Below are 18,752 nucleotides of genomic sequence, written 5' to 3'. Positions count from 1 at the left end.
AGTGGAGAGGGCCAAGAACTCTAGGGGTGGCATGGTTAGTGCAACACTGTTACTGCGCCAGCAATTGGGACTGGGGTTCGAATCCCACGCTGTCTGTAAGGAGTTGGTATATTCTCCCCATGTCTGCATGGGTTTTCCCCGGGGGATCAGATTTCCTCCCACCGTTCCAAATAAACCAGGGTTTGTCGGTAAATTGGGTGGCATGGGCTCGTAGACTGAAAGGGCCTGTTACCGTGCTCTATGTCTAAATTTAAAATAAAAACATCAAATTCCTGGTGTAAACTTCTCCAGTGATCTGTCCTGGACCCTCTATGTCAATACAATCACGAAGAAGGCTCGCCAGTGGCTATACTTTGTGAGGAGTTCGATAAGATGTCACCGAAGACTCACAAAAACCTCTACAGGTGTACTGTGGAGTGCATTCTGGCTGGATGCATCACTGGTACAGAGATGCCAACCCGCAGGACAGGAAAAAACTCCAGAGGGTTGCTGACTCCATGTGTGACATCTCGGGCATCAGTCTTCACTCCATTGAGAACATCGACAAGAGGCACTGTTTTAAGAAAGCAATGACCATGTCATGGTCCCCCACCAATGAGGAGTGACATCAACAAATATGGGAGCCTTACATGAAACACAATAGAGAAAACCTACCGGGGACAATCACTACCGAAATTAACGAAAGGAGAAGGAAATGAAAAGAATTGACTCAGTGGAATTTCTTGTTTATTTTTATTGAGTGACAACATTGTTTGACGGGTTTAATGTATCTTAGACTTTGTACTTTAAATGGACGAGAGGGGGGAGGTAGGGAGGGTGGGATGGGAGGAGAGGGGGGGAGAAAATGGCACTGTATATATTTGAAAAGGAAAAAGTATGTATCATGGTTAATGTGGTTTATGGTGTGGAAAAATAAAAAATTAAAAAAAAAAGAAGCTGGTATTGATATCAAAAGGAGGAGGTGTGGGGTTTCTTGAAGTACATTAAGGTGGATAAGTCATGAGGGGTCACTCAAGGACTGGAAAATAGCCATTGTTTAAGGCCAGTAGATACAAACCAGCTGAGCCTTTTTAATCAGTGCATGGGAAATTCTTGGAGAAGATTCTTAGGGATGGGATCTACTTGCATTTGGAAAGGCAGAGACTTATGGATAATTAACATAGCTTTGCGTAGGGTAAGTCATATCTGAATGAGCTAATGATTGAATAGCGAGTCAGACTCATTGGGCTGAATCGACGATTTCTGCTCCTCGGTCCTATGGATTTTACATGATTGAGAAGGTGATACAGATGATTGTTGAGGGTAGGATGTTGTTGCATTGTTAACAAGCATTGGACAATGTCCCTTACGATAGATTGATTCAGAAGATTAAGACACATGATTTTCAGATTTATTATCAAAGTACATTCATTACAACTCTGAGATTCTTTTTTCTGTGGGCAAAGCAAAATTACCACTTACTGGTAGAGCAATTCAAACATCTGTACACAGCACAAACATGTAACCAAATAAAGAACTACAAAAGATAACAAAGGTAAACAAACTGACTGTGCTATACTGAGAGAATTAAAAAAAAAGTTGAGGAGTCTGATGGTGGAGGGGTAGCAGCTGTTCCTGAACCTGGTGGTGCGAGTCTTGTGGCCCCTCTGCCTCTTTCCTGATGGGAGCCGCGAAAGATGGATTGTAATTTAGATTCAAAATTGGGTTATCAATAGAAGGCAGAGAGGGTAGCAGTGGCCGGGAGTTCTCTTTCTGGAGCTCTGTGATTAGTAGTGTTCCACAGGGTTTGGTACTGACACTGAGAAGGTTGTCAGAAGATATAGCAGGTTGTAGATTAATTGGAGAAATGAGGGAGAAAGAGAACATAGAGTTTAATCTGACAAATGTGAGGAGTTGCACTTTGGGAGATCAAATGTAAGGGGGAAGTACACAGTCAATAGCAGGATCCTTTGTAGGGGTATATGCCCACAGGTCACTGCAAGAAGAGAAGGGTAAAGAAGGCAGATGGCATGCTTGCCTTCATCAGTGTATAATAACTGGGAAGTTAATTTTCAGCTAGGACATATGAGCAGTACTTTGGTCACTGCGTAACAGGAAAGATGTGGAGGCTTTGGAGAGGGTGCAGAAGAGGATGTGCCTAGTATGGGGAGTATGATGGGGAGAGATTGGACAAACTTAGATTGTTTCCTCTGGACCATCAGAGGCTAAGGGGAAACCCGATATAAGATTATGAGAAATATGGACAGGATAGGGAGTCTTTCTCTATGATGCAAATATAAAATGCAAGAGGGCATAACATTTAGGTGAGAGGGGCAAAATTTACAGGAGATGTGTGGGCTAGTTTTTTGTAACACATTGTGCGTTGGGTGCCTGCAATGCACTCACAAGGGAGGTGGGTGAAGTCGATCCTTAGTGTGACCTATCGTGGACACACAACATCTCCTTATTTGTCAGGAAGGCACTTCCTGAGAAGTCTGAGGTGGGCAAGGCTACCGGCTGCCGTCATGTCAACCTTCTGCAGGAGCTCTATTGAGAGTGTCCCGGCCGGCTGCATCGTGGTGGGGTACAGTTGCTGCAAAAGAAATGGATCGGAGGACAACCCACAGGACCATAAGAGTGGCAGAGAGGATCACTGGAGTCTCCCTCACCACCATCCTCCCCAACATCGCTGTGATCTACTGGGATCATTGTCTGAAGATGGTAAGCAAAATCATTGAGGACCCCTTCCACTCCGCACTCAGCATCTTTCAGCTGCTCCCATCGGGGAAGAGATACAGGAGGATCAGAGCCAGCACCTGAAGGGCTGAGGAACAGCTTCTTCCCACGGGCAGCTAGAATGCTGTACGACCAAAGGAACTACTCGCACTGACCATCCGAGACTCTCATACTTATCTCTTTATTTGTATGCATGAATACTTCTCCTGCATATGTAGTGTTGGTCTCTATGTGTGTTATGTCTGGGTGTTTTGCACTGAGGACTGGAGAACATTGTATTTTGGGTTGTAGTTGTACAATAAATTTGACTGAGATATGAAAGTGATGTTTAAGAAGCATTTAGACGGGTGCATGAAGATACAGGGAATGGAGGGATATGGCTCATAAGATTCAGATTACCTTCACTAATGTTACAAAGAGGATTTTCAATAACGTGCATAAATTCATGCTATTTCTAACTGCAAACTGCAACCCTGAGTTTCCTTTTTCCAGCAGGCACAACAGAATTACCACTAATTGGTAGTGCAAAAAATAAACTACACAGCGTAAACATGTAAACAAAGAACTGTAAACATATAACAAATGTAAACAAACTGACTGTGCAATACAGAGAGAACAAAAAGAAAATCAATAAAGTGCACAAGTAAGCGTCCGTAAATGAGTCCCTGATTAAATTTGTTGTTGAGGAGTCTGATGGTGGAGGGGGAGCAGCTGTTCCTGAACCTGGTGGTGCGGGTCTTGCGGCACCGATACTTCTTCACTGATGGCAGCCGCAAAAACAGAGTGTGTATTGGATAGTGAGGGTCTTTAACGATGACTTCTGCTCTCTGATGGCAGCGTTCCCTGTAGATGTACTCAGTAGTGGGGAAGGTTTTGCTTATGATGTCCTGGGCTGTGTCCACTCCCTTTTGGAGAGCTTTACGCTCAGGTGCATTGGTGTTCCCATACCATACCATGATGCAGTCGGTCAGCACACTTTCCACCACCCCTCTGTAGAAATTTGCCAGGGTTCCTAGTGTCATTACCAAACCTTTGTAAACTCCTAAGGAAGTGGAAGCACTGATGTACTTTCCTTATGACACCATTGGTGTGTTGGGACCAGGAAAGATCCACCGAAATAGTGACTCCCCAGAATTTAAAATCATGTGCAGATGGATGGAAACAGTTGAATTTGGCATCATGTTCAGGGCAGATACATGACCTGCAGGGCCTGTCCCTGTGCTGTATTCTTCTGTGCTCCATGTTGGATAAAAGGCCTGGGACTAAAATAGAACACTGACTCTTGGGAGGGGGGTCTTCAAAACCGTCTGCAGTTTCCATCGGGAATGAGGCGGCGAACATTTTTACATGAAAAGCAGTCTGGAAAAAAGTTGAGAAAAAATGATAAAAGATGTATTTTTAAAGATGCAAGAACGTATGATATAGAGTAGGGTCTGAAAATTTAAACTGATCCATTCCCTCCCCACCCCCTTGACTCAACCTCCTCATCCCTCTGGACAGGGAACTCCAGTGACTCAAGATGCAGTGCCAACCCATATATACCTACCCAAAAAAAACCTCATAGCTTTCTATTTATTCTTCTTCTCATTTGTCCCTGAATAGCTTTATCATGATCTGATTTCAGTGTCTCCCCACCAAGAGAGAAGTTTCTTTCGCATCCACCTTGTCCAAACATCTCAGAATGGGATCGTGGCTGGACCTTCTGAACTTGATTGAGTGTTGGGCCAATGGGCCGAGAGGCCTGTAGAGCGGGAAAAGGACATGGTTAATAGGAACCTTTTGGATCCATTTCTGTAACTTCTGCTCCCTCACCAATTAAAAGGCTCATCCAAACCTTGGCCTCGCTCATTTCTCCACCCCACTCCTGTCAGGGACAGTTAGCATAGCGGTTTGCACAGCGCTGTTACAGCGCCAGCGACCCGGGTTCAAATCCGAAGCGGTCTGTAAGGAGTGTATCATGTTCTCCCCAGTCTCTGTGGCTTTCCTCCACATGCTCTGGGTTCCTCCAACATTCCAAAGACACAGTTAATTGATCAGATGGGTGTATTTGGGAGGTGGGGGCGTGGGGGTGGAAGGGCCTGCCTCCACTCTGTATCTCTAAATTTAATTTTTAAATAAATTAATGAGTTTGAAATTATGCACCATCTGATTCAAGGACAAATTATTTTCTGCTGTTATCAGACTCCTGAATGAACCAGAAAATAGCAACTTGGCCTTTGATCGAACCAACTGACCTCCCTCTGTAACTCTCCACTTTGGTGCTGTGCCTTGCACTATGTCTGAGATATCTGACCAGTCTGCTCACAAAACAACCTGTCTCACTAGGCATATGTGTCAATAAACCTGAACTTGAAGTAGAAACTCCACTGTGGGGGTATTAGGGTTATAGGGAAAAGGGAGGTAGGTGGAGCTCAGTCCACAGCCAGATCAGCCACGACCTTATTAAATGGTAGAACAGGTGCAACAGGCCAGATGGCCGACTCCTGCTCATTTCTTGTGTACTTATCTAGTGCTGTATAACCCATTTATGCTTTAAATTAAATGTTGGGAAGGAAATGTTGCCAAGAATAGGAAATAGAATGGAATGTGGCTAATGTGAAATGTTTTGTGAAGTGCATCGGTACTTTTGGAAACACATTCCTTGCTGATGGCCCAGATGCCAACGATGCAGTTCTTCCCTGGAACTTAAACATCACAAGGATGCAGCTAAATGCACAATTTATCTATCAGGAAACATGTCAAGATTTCTAAAACTACCCAGTTGTCAGAGCCCTCTCAACCAGTCAGTATTGGCATTGAATGAAGACATTTGAAAAGCTCTTTGTGCAGAGAATGAAGTGGGGAGGGTTAAAAGTTATCAATGCGGTGGGGAGGAGTTTGTTTGGCCCATTATTTTTTTTCCTGTCCCTTTTGTGGAATGAACCAATTAGTTTCCCCTTGAACCTTCTCTTCTTAGCCCAGGTTCTACTTCATTAGATGCCATAAGATATAGGAGCAGAAATAGGCTGTTCAGCCCATCGAGTCTGCTCTGCCATTTAATCATGAGCTGATCCATTTTCCCACTCAGCCCGACTGCCCGGCCTTTTCTCCATAATCTTCGATGCCCTGGCTAATCAAGAGCCTTGGATATACCTTTTTCAATATTTTTATTGACATTAAAACTTAAATTCCACTTTGAAAAATAGGATACATGCTAAAAGTAAAAAAAAAAGAAAAATATATATACACAAAGTTTAAATCATAGCATTACATCCAAGGTACCCCACGTTCTCAAATGAAAGATCATATTATACTAATATTTTGTTATTTTATTATATAAAAAAAGAAAATCTAAACCCACTACCAAGAAAGAAGTTGTTTGGCAAAAAGAGGAAAAAGGAATTTCTTAATCCAAGTAATAAAATACCTTCTTAATCAACACCTCTAAATTCATATCAAATCAAAGATTATGGAAATAATTCAAAAAGGGTCCCCACGATGTTTGAAAATTTACATTCAAATTGGAAATTGAGCATCTAACCTTCTCTAAGTTTCAACATGACATGACATCACATAGCCATTGAGCGTGATTACACGGGGGTAATGTCCGTCCCTCTGAGCATCGCCGCCCTCCTGGCCATAAGTGAAATAAAAGCTAATACATGTAGGTCAGATGCCGTGGCCTTAGGTACACCCAGTGACAATCGCCTGTGGCAACAAATTCCACAGATTTTCCGCCCTCTGGCTGAAGGAATTCCAAAACATTTCTGCACTTAGAGAACTCCCTTCAATCCTGCAGTTGAGCCATCATGGGGAACAACTTTTCTACATCTACTCTATCCATGCCTTTCAACATTTGAAATGTTTCAATGAGATTCCACCAAGCCCCCCCCCCCCACCCCCCCCCCCCCAATCCCCCATTCTCCTAATTCCAGTGAATATAGGCCAAGATCTGTCAAGCATTCCTCATATGAGCCTGGAAAAACAACCAACTGAAAAACCTCACAAAGATTAGCGTATACAGAGCCGTTGTCATACCCACACTCCTGTTCTGCTCCGAATCATGGGTCCTCTACCGGCATCACCTAGATCGCTTCCACCAGCGTTGTCTCCGCTCCATCCTCAATATTCATTGGAGCGACTTCATCCCTAACATCGAAGTACTCGAGATGGCAGTGGCCGACAGCATCAAATCCACGCTGCTGAAGATCCAACTGCACTGGGTAGGTCACGTCTCCAGAATGGAGGACCATTGCCTTCCCAAGATTGTGTTATATGGCGAGCTCTCCACTGGCCATCGTGTCAGAGGTGCACCAAAGAAGAGGTACAAGGACTGCCTAAAGAAATCTCTTGGTGCCTACCACATTGACCACTGCCAGTGGGCTGATATCGCCTCCAACCGTGCATCTTGGCGCCTCACCGTTCGGCGGGCAGCAACCTCCTTTGAAGAAGACCGCAGAGCCCACCTCACTGACAAAAGACAAAGGAGGAAAAACCCAACACCCAACCACAACCAACCCATTTTCCCCTGCAACCGCTGCAACCGTGTCTGCCTGTCCCGCATCGGACTTGTCAGCCGCAAACGAACCTGCAGCTGACGTGGACATTTACCCCTCCATAAATCTTCGTCCGCGAAGCCAAGCCAAAGAAACAGAGCATATAATAGAAGCAGGGAGGTTGTTTTCTCTGACAGGCAAGATGACAAGGAGAGAGCACAGCCTCAAGATTTGGGGGGGTGGGGGGTATGAGTTTAGGTGGAACTGCTTCTCCCAGAGAGTAGTGAATCTGTGGAATTCTATGCCCGTGGAGCAGCCTTAACACAATGATTTCGATTTTTGAATTATAAAGGAATTAATGTTGACAGAGAATAAGCAGGTAAGCTTATCTAGTCCATGGCTAGATCAGCCATCATTTAGGATGTACAGTAGATGCTTTAGAGAGGGTGCAGTGGAGATGTACCAGGGTGTTGACATGTCTTATAAAGTAAGCTTGACAGAGCAGGAGTTTTCTCTTCAGTGCAATGATGAATGAGAGATGACGTAATTGAGATATACAAGATTATGAGGGGCTTGGGTTGGGGGAAGCACCTTCTTCCTGGGGCAACAATAGGAAACACCAAAGGACATATGTTTAAGGTGATTAAGAGGAAAGTTTAGGGGAGATGTCCGAGGTCAGGATTTTGCTCAGAGAGTGACGGGTAACCTGGAATGCATTGAAGGGGGTGGTACTAAAAAAAACCTCGCAGGTAGGCATAAAGTTGTATGAAAAATTGAGGGTTATGGGTGTGAGGTAGAGAAAAATAAGGTTGTTGTGGAGTAGGTTGGCACATCGTCGTGGGGCAAAGGGCGTGTATTGTGCTGTTATGTTCTATCTTCTAACCCAAATGAACACAATCTTTTTTTCCCTATTCACATACCACCTTAAGCAATCCCTTAGGATGTCATAGGTGCTCTGTGGTTAGTAAGGGATTACTTAAGGTGAAATGTGAGCAGAAAGAAAAGATTGAAGACCACTATTCTAACCCTTTTCTTCCCAACTCACTTTCTGACCGAACTTTGTGTCATCTATAAATTTAGCAACAGCACCTTTGGTGCCTTCATCCAAATCATTTGTATAAATGACAAAGAGCTGTAATGAGGCGCCCAGATCAGAACACAATACTCCAGGTGTGGCCTCACGAGAGTTTTGTGGAGCTGCATAATTATTGAGTGTCATCGTCCTCACCCAGCTGAACACCGCTTGGCACAAGGCCACCTCTGGTTTGTGCTTTGCATAATTAACAGCAGCCAGCACTCATCAGCCGGATTCCAAAACCTTTGGGTGTCCTGAGTCGGGAAAAGGCCCTCTGTGCAAATTGCCAGTTCAGTTCTCTCTCGCCTGGTGGGAAAGTGGCTTGTTGTAACTTGGCTGCTTCCCAAATTGGCCTGACTTCAATCAGGAGCTCCGTGTGTGTGCGCGCAGTAGCAGACCATTCCCACTGCTCCTTCACCCAGCGCGCCTTCTCATAATTTTGCTGCATTGCCCTGTGACACACTTAATCTGTTTATGCCCTTGCAACAGCGGCAGAAGAAGGAGATTTCAGGGACCAAAAAAAAAATCCTTTCTGATTTTAATTTGGTGATTTTAATTTTGTTTGAAAAGATGGAATTAGTCCGGATTGTTTTACCTTGACTATTTACAGAAACCTGAATCTTGTTAGGTAATTGATTCCAAGACATTCAGAAGTCTGAAGTATTTATTCTGAAATACACTTGCTGCTACAATTGCATTAAACAGACCTTTGTGGTCAGTGAACTCCCACAGCTTTCCATTGGTTTGTGGCTGCTGGGAAAAATACCGATAAAACAGTGCACCCTTTGCCTATAAGTGGACCATTTAAGAGTCTGATGACAGCAGGAGGAAAAAGCTGCCCTTCAACCCATTTTCAAGCTTATTGTATCTCCTGCCCAATGGAATGGGTTTGCGGTGGGTGGAGTGGGTGGGAAGAGGAGTATGTGACAGGGGTGGGATGGGTCCTTTGGTATGGATTGGGAAGCCAGCGTTGCTACTTCCTTTTGCTGTCAGCCAACTGTAGTTTGAATGGCAGAGCAGATTCACTGGACTGAATGGCCGAATTCTGCTCCCAAATCTTGTCTGATAAATTATTTCTGCTCCCTTTTCAGAGTGCTGCCCTGTCTATGCTTGTAACTTTCCCAGTTTCTTTTGCTTTTGTGCTTTGGATAGCTTTGAAGTGCCGTGCAAAAGCCAACGTTTTAACTGGTACTTTTAACATAGTGGTTCTACATCTCAACTGTCAGTTGAGAAACCCTTCCCTGAGACAGTAGGATGTATAGCTGGAGGAGAGGTTGGTTTGAACTTCAGTTAGCATTGAATACTACCATCCCCCAGAGATTGGTGGAAAAGCTGTCCTCGCTGGGATTCAACACCCCTCTATTTAACTGGATTCTGGACTTGCTCGCGGAAAGACCACAATCTGTCCGGGTTGGTGGCTGAACATTGAGCACCATCACGCTGACCACAGGTGCATCTCGCCCCTGTTCACGCTACTGACCCACGACTGAATGGTAAGATCCAGCTCCAACAGTCATCTATTTGCAGATGACACAACCGGAGTCGGCCTCATCAGCATCAACAATGATTCGCACCACAGAGAAGAGGTGGGATATCTCATTATATGGTGTGAGAATAACAACCTGAGTCTCAATGTGGACAAGACAAACGAGATAATTGTGGACTTCAGGAGGACCAGGAACCGCCACCCTCCACTACACATCAGTAACTCTAGTGGAGAGAGTAGACAACACCAAGTTCCTTGGAGTTCATTTAACAAAGTGGCCTATCGTGGACACACAAAATCCTATCACTTGTCAGGAAGGGCCTACAGTGACTGCACTTTTTTGAGTAGACTGAAGGGGGCAAGGCTACCAGACACCATTAAGTCAACCTTCTACAGGAGCTCTATTGAAAGCGTCCTGGCCAGCTGTATCATAATGTGTTGTGGTTGCTGCAGAGAAATGGATGGGAGGTCAATCCACAGGACCATAATAGTGGCGGAGAGTCTCCCTCCCTCCCTCCCATCGACGTGATCTCCCAGATCATTGTCTGAGGCGGGCACGCAAAATCATTAAGGACCCCTTCCACCCTGCACACAGCATCTTTTAACTACTCTCCCTTCGGGGAAGAGATAGAGAAGTATCAGACCCTGCAACACCAGGCTGAAAAACAGCTTCTTCCCGTGGGCAGTGAGAATGCTGAACAACCAAAGAAAGTCCTTATACTAACCATCTGAGACTCTAATATTTACTAAACAATATTTAATTATTTATTCTTCTTTATGTGTATTTGTCCTGCATATGTGTGTGTATATATATATATATATATATATATATATTGTTTGTCTCTGTGTGTTATGTCTGGCTGCCTGCATGTTTTGCACTGAGAATCAGAGAACGCTGCTCCGTCAGGTTGTACTTGTGCCATCGGATGATAATAAACTTGAACTTGAACTTGTGTGAAGGCTTTGTCTCTGTGTAATTTGTCAGAGGTGCCGATAGCTCAGTGGTTAGAGCACTGGCCTTGTAAACCAGGAGCTGTGAGTTTGTCCCTTGCTGGGGCTTCATCTCTGTGAGGGGCGCTGGACAAAGTGGCGACTCTTTGTCTTCCTTACAGTAGACATAGTTAAAGAATTTCATGTACGTTACATTCTAAATGTAGTATTACGTTCCAATAATGGAACCTTTACCTTTGGTTTCTTGTGATCTTGGGCAGTCCTGAAGAAATCTGACAGTCCAAAGACAGAGTCATCCACCACGAGCTACATGAGAACCCCCCACAGGACACAAGTCAGGTGCCGAGATCTTCCAATGGTTGCTATCACATGGCTTCAACTCATCCACGGCCTGTTCACGCTGGAACCAATGGAAAGGTGGTCAACCATGCCCATCCCAGAGATGAGGCACAACTGGGCCAGGTCCTCTTCAGGGAGAAGCTCTATGATGCTGATACTGTGCTGCCTCCCCTCACCAAGGAACACTTCCAGGGCCTGACTGTCTCATTCCTGTAAAGAATTTAGAGCAGTGTTTCTCAACTTTTTTTTGCCCCACTCACATACCACCTTAAGTAATCCCTTACTAAGCACAGAGTACCGAGGACCTATGCCATGGGTGCTCTGTAAGGGATTACTTAAGGTGGAATGTGAGTAGAAAGAAAATATTGAGAACCACTGGTTTAGATCGATCATCAGGATGAGCATGCCAAACCATAAATCCTTGGTAGACTCCCCTGTGGTGATTGGGCACCAGAAAAAAGAAGCACGTGTTCCCTCCAACCTTCAACATGATCAGGCCTGAACTGGAACCATAGAACAGTACAGCAGAGAAACAGCCCCATTCGGCCCAACTATTCTGTGCCAAACTATTATTCTGCCTTGTCATATTGACCTGCACCTAGACCATAGTCCTCCATGTCCCTTCCATTCATGTACTGATCTAAATGTCTTAAATGTCAAGATTGAGTCCACATTCACCACTTCAGCTGGCATCTCGTTCCACACTCTCACCATTCTCCTCCTATTACTCCCTTTAAACATTTAACCTTTCCCACTTAACCCATGTCCTCTTGTCTGGTCTCTCCTAATCTCAGTGGAAGAAGCCTCCTTGCATTTATTCCATCTATCCCTCTCCTATCTACTTCTGGCTTCAACTTCTCTTATGTGCTTGTTTCTCAAAGTCTTCGATTCCCCAATGTTTCAAACTTCCAGCCCATGAGCCCGTGCCACCTAAATACTCTAACCTACAACCCCTGTGCGTCTTTGAAAGGTGGGAGGATACCGGAGCACCCAGAGGAAACCCACACATACATGGGAGAATGTTCAAACTCCTTATAGACAGCACCAGATTCAAATCTGGGTCGTGTTGTGATAGGACAACCCTGTCATCTCAGGAATTAGTGCCAATCTCTTCTGGGCCTCATTCAATGCGAATAGATCTTGTTTTAAATAACGGGATGAAAACGGTACCCTAAATCAGCCTCACCGACATCTGGAAGGATTGTGGCGATACTCCCCCATCTCTAAATTCCGACATCCTTCAATAAGAAGTCTGAAGAAAGCAGCCTCTATCTCCACCCAAGTCTTGCCCTCTTCTCAATGCTACCATCGGAAAGGGGGTACAGGAGCCTGAAGGTGAGCACCTGGCAGCACCAGAACAGCTTCTTCCCCTCCGCCCACAGATTTCTGAATGGACATGACCACACTTTATCTTCTTTTACACTATTTATTTTAAAACGTAAACTATAGCAACATTTGCACTGTAATTCTGCCGCAAAACAGCAAATTTTGTGACAGGTTTATGACAATAAATCCCGATTCTGAAATAATGCCCATATAACATTTGTGTTCCAGTCTTGCCTTTTGCAATTTAGGTATAAGAATTCTGAGATCCCTCTACTCATTTGAAGAGTCTTTCCAATTAGTTAACAGTCTGCTTTTTGATTCATCTGAAATATATGACCTCACACTTTACCACATTAAACTTCATTTGCTGGGTTTTTGGCCACTCACCATTTTATCAGTCATGATAATGGTATTTTGCAAGGCACATCCTTCATGGAAGGGCATTACAATTGTTCTACCCTCTTTTTCGTGTACTTCCTGCTGTACTGAAGGGCAGGTCAACTTGCCTGAATGCACATAAAACAAAGCTTTTTCACTGGATCAATTATATCCACCTGCAGAGACCAAAATGGGGTCATTGCAGCACACCCTCCCACCTAATCTCATCATCTTCCATTCATTATTGTCTTAATGTCTTTCCTCTTGGGTTAGCCAATTCGTTGAATGGTTGAGAGCATACTCCAAAGTATGTTCAGTGTGACAAAGAGGACCGTGGCCAATAGGGTGTGAAGATGGTAAACATCAATAGGAGATGACTGGGGGATAAGCCCTGATGGCCTGGTCCTCTATATGGGCTGACCACTCATGGGGATGTTGGAAGAGGTGAAGAGAAGGGCTGGGATGAGGAAACAGAGGCTGGAAGATACTATACTTCCTTGCCTTCGTCTCCAACAAGTGTGGCAAAGACAGCGAGGCCAGAGTAGGGCTCCTGAATCATAGCAGGCCACTTGGAGTTGACCACTGCAGTCCAAAACATTGTCCTCCAGGACTGAGGGCTGCCTTGGGCATCAGTGATGCTGGAGATCAGTCACTTCAAGGAATTATCACATGACTTAGAGAATTATCTCTTGCATTAGTGGCTGTGTTGGTGCTTCAGTGACAGCTGAATAATGCGGCCAATACAAGCAGAGGCATTACCCTCGATGCTCCATGAGTTACTGTGTGTAACGTTCCGCAAAACTGGACAAGGAGAACTGGATAAGGGAATTTCTGTTCAGATGTCTAGACTTCATAACCTCTGCCCCAAAGAAATCAAACCTACTTCAAACAGTCAGTCCTCTTAATGATGGAGACACTAGAGATAACAGAGGCCAGAACCTGGAGCAAAAATAAAACCTCCCAGTGGCCAACAGTTTTAATTCCGCACCCTATTCCAGGGCCAACATGTCTGTCCATGGCCTCGTGTATGGCCAAACCGAGGCTACCCACAAATTGGAGGAACAGCACCTGTTCGGTCTGGTCTGGGCACTCTCCAACCAGATGGCATTAACCTTGACTTGTCCAGTTTCCATTAACCCCTCTCCTCTCTCTGTCTCCTTTCCTCCAATTCCTCACAGACTATCAGAGAGCTACCTTCAACCATCATGTTTTTTTTTATCTTCTACCCTTCCATTTGTATCCACCTAGATAACCACTGACCTTTTAGCCTTTTCTGTTACTCTCCCCCCCCCCACCCCCCCACCCTTTCCTCCCTCCTCTCCTCTTCCCCAGTTCCCCCACTTTTTAATTCAGGCACCCACCTGCTTTCACTTATCCCCGATGTAGAGTCAGGCCGGAAAAGGTGGTTACCCTTTACCTCCTGTGGATGCTGCGTGACCTGGTGAGTTTCTCCAACATTGCACTCATCCCCAGATTCTGCAGACTTTCTTATTTAACTCCTCTCAGCCGGTCCTGCAGTGTCCGTAGGAAGTAAAAGGTGGTCGACATTTCAGGCCTGAACCTGTCGTCTGGAATGTGGAAAAACGTGCAGACACCAGAATAAAATGGCAGGAGGAGGACTGGAGGTAGGGGGAGGAACGCAGGCTAACAGGATGTAGAAAGGATGAAGAAGCTGCGATTGGGAGAGAAGGGTAGCTCTCTGATATGAGAGATAAGGGAAGGAGATGGGGAACTGGAGGAAGGGAGACAGAGGGGTAGAGAAAGAGAGAGACTGGGGGAGGGGGAAACTTTACGGATTTCAATTGAATGCTTGTCCAAACATAAGTACCGTCGATGAGAGAAAGGCAGCTGAGACTTGGTAGTTTATCTAGATCCAGATGATCATACTGCTGTTTGTGGAATCTTGCTGTTCGTGAATTAGCTGCCTGCCATTCCCATGTTACAATGGTGAATGCATTCAGCAAAGGGGCTGGAAAGGACTGAGCATTTATTTTAAACAAGCAGCCGTGTCCCCTCCCTGAGGAACACTAGTTGTTATTTCAACAACCCAGCAGTTCATAGGCCTCAATTACCCAGATTCATTGAATTTAATTGTACAGCTTGGCATGGGATGGTTTGAATAGAATGTCTGAGCTGCAAGTCTCGGACTATAATCACAAGCGACTGTACCTTTAAATAAAGGCCACTATAATTTGAAAGTTACAGAGAAATTTTATGGGACTATTTATATTTCACTGAAAGTTACTTCAGTGTCCAGTTCATTGTCCTGTTAAACTCAAGTTAAACACAATCTTGGGTGTACATCAGACAATATAGAAACCTATCGAATGCTGAAAGGATTGGACAGAGTAGATGTGAATAGGATGTTTCCCTTGGTGGGTGAATGCACGGTCTTAGAAGGTACCCATTTAAAATAAGAGATGAGAAATTTCTTTAGCCAGAGAGTCATGGAATTTTCTGCCTCATACAGCTGTGGAGGCGCGATCATTGGGGGAGTTTAAGGGGGAGATTAACAGGTATTTAATTGGTCAGGATATCAAGGGATATGGGGAAAAGGCAGGAACTTGGAACCAGAACTGTTTAGTGCAGGGTGGAGCTGCGGAGAAGACTCGATGGGCCAAATGGCCTACTTCTGTTCCTTTATCTGGTGATCTTGTGAATATTTTAATACTGTTAATCAATACTGTTAAATAAAATCATGACATGTGTATTGATTGGGTCGGCAGTCTGAACCTTTTCCCCAGAGTAGGAGCACAACATAGAATAATTCACCGTAGTACAGGCCCTTCAACCCTCGATGTTGTGCCAACCTATATATTCCAACCAAAAATACTAAACCCTTCCTACCTCATGACGCTCTAGTTTTCTTTCATCCATGTGCCTAAGATTCTCTTAAATGCCCCTAAAATTCCAGCCTCCACCACCACCCCTGGTAAGGCATTCCAGGCACCCTCAACTCCCTGTGTAAAAAAAAACTTATGCCTGTGGTCTCCCCTAAACTTATCTCCCTTTGTACAGATGTCCCCTGGTGTTTCCCTGGGAAAAAGGTGCTGGCTCTCTACCTTATCTGTGCCTCTCAGAATCTTGTTAGACCTCTATTAAGTCTCCTCTTACACATTGGAGGACGTGTCGAAGTTGAGAAGGAAGAAGTTGAAGGGACAAATGTTTTACACAGAGAGTGATGGGTTCCTGGAACGGGATGTCTGGAGCAGTGGTGAAAGCAGATGCAATAGTAGCACTTAAGGAAGCTTCTTGATAGACACATGAATATGATGGAAGGATAACTGTCAAGGACCAGCAGCAGTTTTTCATTTGGTTTGGACATTGTGGTCGGTGGGCCTGTGCAGCGAGCGAAAGAAAACCACACAGAAGCTGTGTGTGAGCTGAACCAACCAACTCATTTTACTGGACCTCTCTGAGAGCTTATCAGCACGACCTCCATGATCCCCACCCCTGGGACCATTGTGACGTCAGCAAGTGTGAGCCTGCACCTCTGTGACCCAGTTCACTTGTGGATCGGTGCAGCCCGCTACAACACCATGCTTGGCACAGACACATGGGCCAAAGGGTCTGTTCCTGTACTGTGCTGTTCAACGATTATAAATAAATCATGAATCAGAATCAGAATTTATTGTCACAAACAAATCACGAAATTTGATGTTTTACAGGGCAAACATTTTTATAAACCACCGTACAAAATTAAATAAAAATAATATATGACAAGTCAAATTAAGGCAGTGCCTTTATTTCATTGTTCATTCAAGAATCTGATTACAGAGGGGAAGGAGCTGTCCTTGTGCCACTGAGGGCTCGTCTTCAGGCTCCTGTGCCTTTTTCTCAATGGCAGCAGAACGAAGAGGGCTTGGTCTGGGTGGTGGGGGTCCTTGAGGGTAGAGGCTGCTTTCTTAAGATACCGTCTCTCAATGGAGTGAAGTCTGGTGCCCGTGATGTCACAGGCTGAGTTAACTACTCTCTGGAGAGCTTTATCTTGCCCCGAACGTTAGCACCGCTCTACCAGACAGTGATGCAGCCAGCCAGAAAGGAGAAGTTTATGACAGTCTTCGGTGACATAATGGATCTCCTCAAAGACCTCACAAAGTATAGCTGCTGGTGGGCCTTCTTCAAGATTGGATGCTCCAGGACAGATCCTCGGACATGTTGACACCCATGAATTTGAAGCTCTCGATGAGTGCTGATTCTTGATCCCCTGAAGTCCATAATCATCTCTTTGGTTATATTCTTAAACAGAGGTTTGCAGAGTTTGAGTGCATTACTAGGGATATCCCAAACTGGTCCATTTTTGGACAGAATCGTAGAATTGGTGTTGTTTATGCCATTCAGTTCCTGTCAGACAATGAAGCCATAACTCAGTCAATCCCACTAATCGGTTCTTGATCGAAAGCCCTGAGATGACTGCATCCCAACCACTCCTTTATTCAACGAGTGTCCTTAACAAGTTTGGGGCGGCCTGGTTAGCGTAGCGGTTAGTGCAACGCCGTTGCAGCGCGAGCCACTTGGGTTCGAATCCTGCTCTGTCAGGAGTTTGTATCTTCTCCCCGTGTCTGCATGGGATTCCTCTGGGTGCTCCTGTTTCCTCCCACTTTTCAAAATAGTACAGGGATTGGGGCATTTGGGTGGCTGGAAAGGCCTGTATGTCTAACTTTGTTTCAGACTCCCCAGATCTTCAAGCAGTGAGTTCTTCACCCTCACCAGAATTTGGTGGAATAAAGATTCCCTTCAAGTTCTTCTGCCTGTTAAATCAGAGGAAATAACAATACAACCAGAGGACACTGCAGCATAGAAACAGATCCTTTGACCCTTCTAGTCTGTGCCAAACTATTATTCTGTTATTCCGTTGACTTGCACCTGGACCATATCTCTCTGTACCCATCCCATTCATGTACCTATCCACATTTTTCATAAATGTCAAAATGGAGTCCTTCAGCTGGGAGCTCATTCCACACTCTCAACACTCTTTGAGTGAAGAGGTTCCCCCGAATGTTCCTTATAAACATTTCCCCTTTCACCTTGACCCATGTCCTCTGGTTTTTGTCTCACTCAACCTCAGTGAAAAAACCTTCTTACATTTACTCTCATAATTTTGTATACCTCTAGCAAATCTCTCCTCTTTCTTCTATGCTCCAGGGAGGGAACAGGGTTTTAAATTTACACATGCAGCTCAGTAACAGGCCATTTTGGCCCATAAGTCCGTGCTGCCCAATTTTCACCCCATTAACCTATACCCCCACTACTTTTTGAACGGTGGGAGGAAACCGGAGCTCCCAGAAAAAACCCACGCAGACATGGGGAGAACATACAAACTCCTTACGGACAGCACGGGGTTTTGTAACTTTATCCACTGTAGCGTGATCAATGACCACTCGCAGACACAAGGCAAGCAGTCAAAGGCTTTATTAATCAAAAAAAATCTCAGCATACCTCAGGTGAGCAAGGTGACTAGGGCGCGCAGTCTCTACTGGGGTGGAGCTACAGGTACAGAAGGTGGGCCAGTCTGCCCAGCCCAGTACGAGGTTCCACCACACCCACCTTTATATATGCATTGTGCAAAACTGCAGGGCATAGGTTATGGCGAAGTGGTTAAGTGGAGTTTTTCACCCAGGGGGAGGTTGGAATTGGAGCATACTGCAAAGGGGGTGATGAAGTTTGAGGCTCTCACATTTAGGTGGCATCTAGACCATCAGCTGAATCACCAAGGCACAAGTGGATTCAGATTGAGCCCTGTGAAATGGCATTAGTATAAATGATACACTGGGATTGTGGGTTGAAGGGCCTGTCTCCAAGCTGTATGACTTTATGGCGATTACCATATATGCTGTTGCGTAGGAAACCCTGTATAAGACGACCCTGGAATTTCCACTCAAAATGTTTGTTTTGAATGATACCCTTTCTATAAGATGACAACTTACCACCACCAACCCCTCCCCCAATCCCCATCCCATCCTACCAAGACATGGCTCTTACTGCTGACCAGTGGATGCTGTTAAAA

At 44.9% G+C, this 18,752-nt stretch overlaps 1 protein-coding gene and 1 long non-coding RNA gene across 7 annotated transcripts in view; one reads left to right on the top strand and one right to left on the bottom strand.

Moving 5' to 3' along the window:
• The window catches only part of mfap3l (microfibril associated protein 3 like), a 58,435-nt gene that overhangs the window by 35,989 nt on the left and 3,694 nt on the right, over positions 1-18,752 (top strand). The gene's annotated exons all lie outside the window — the stretch shown is intronic.
• On the bottom strand, positions 1,071-16,319 carry LOC138764933 (uncharacterized). Of its 2 annotated transcripts, none has more exons than XR_011358370.1 (5): positions 15,593-16,319; positions 14,107-14,313; positions 10,937-11,102; positions 4,262-4,456; positions 1,071-4,074 (listed from the first exon to the last, which is right to left on the bottom strand). It is a non-coding gene; the product is annotated as an uncharacterized lncRNA (long non-coding RNA). The 2 variants fall into 2 exon arrangements; XR_011358371.1 differs by having other exon boundaries at positions 15,808-16,319.

Source organism: Narcine bancroftii, chromosome 1, assembly GCF_036971445.1.
Source record: "Narcine bancroftii isolate sNarBan1 chromosome 1, sNarBan1.hap1, whole genome shotgun sequence".
Classification (NCBI taxonomy): Eukaryota; Metazoa; Chordata; class Chondrichthyes; order Torpediniformes; family Narcinidae; genus Narcine; species Narcine bancroftii.
Note: the sequence above shows the minus strand (reverse complement) of the source record. Positions and strands in the feature narration are given on the sequence as shown.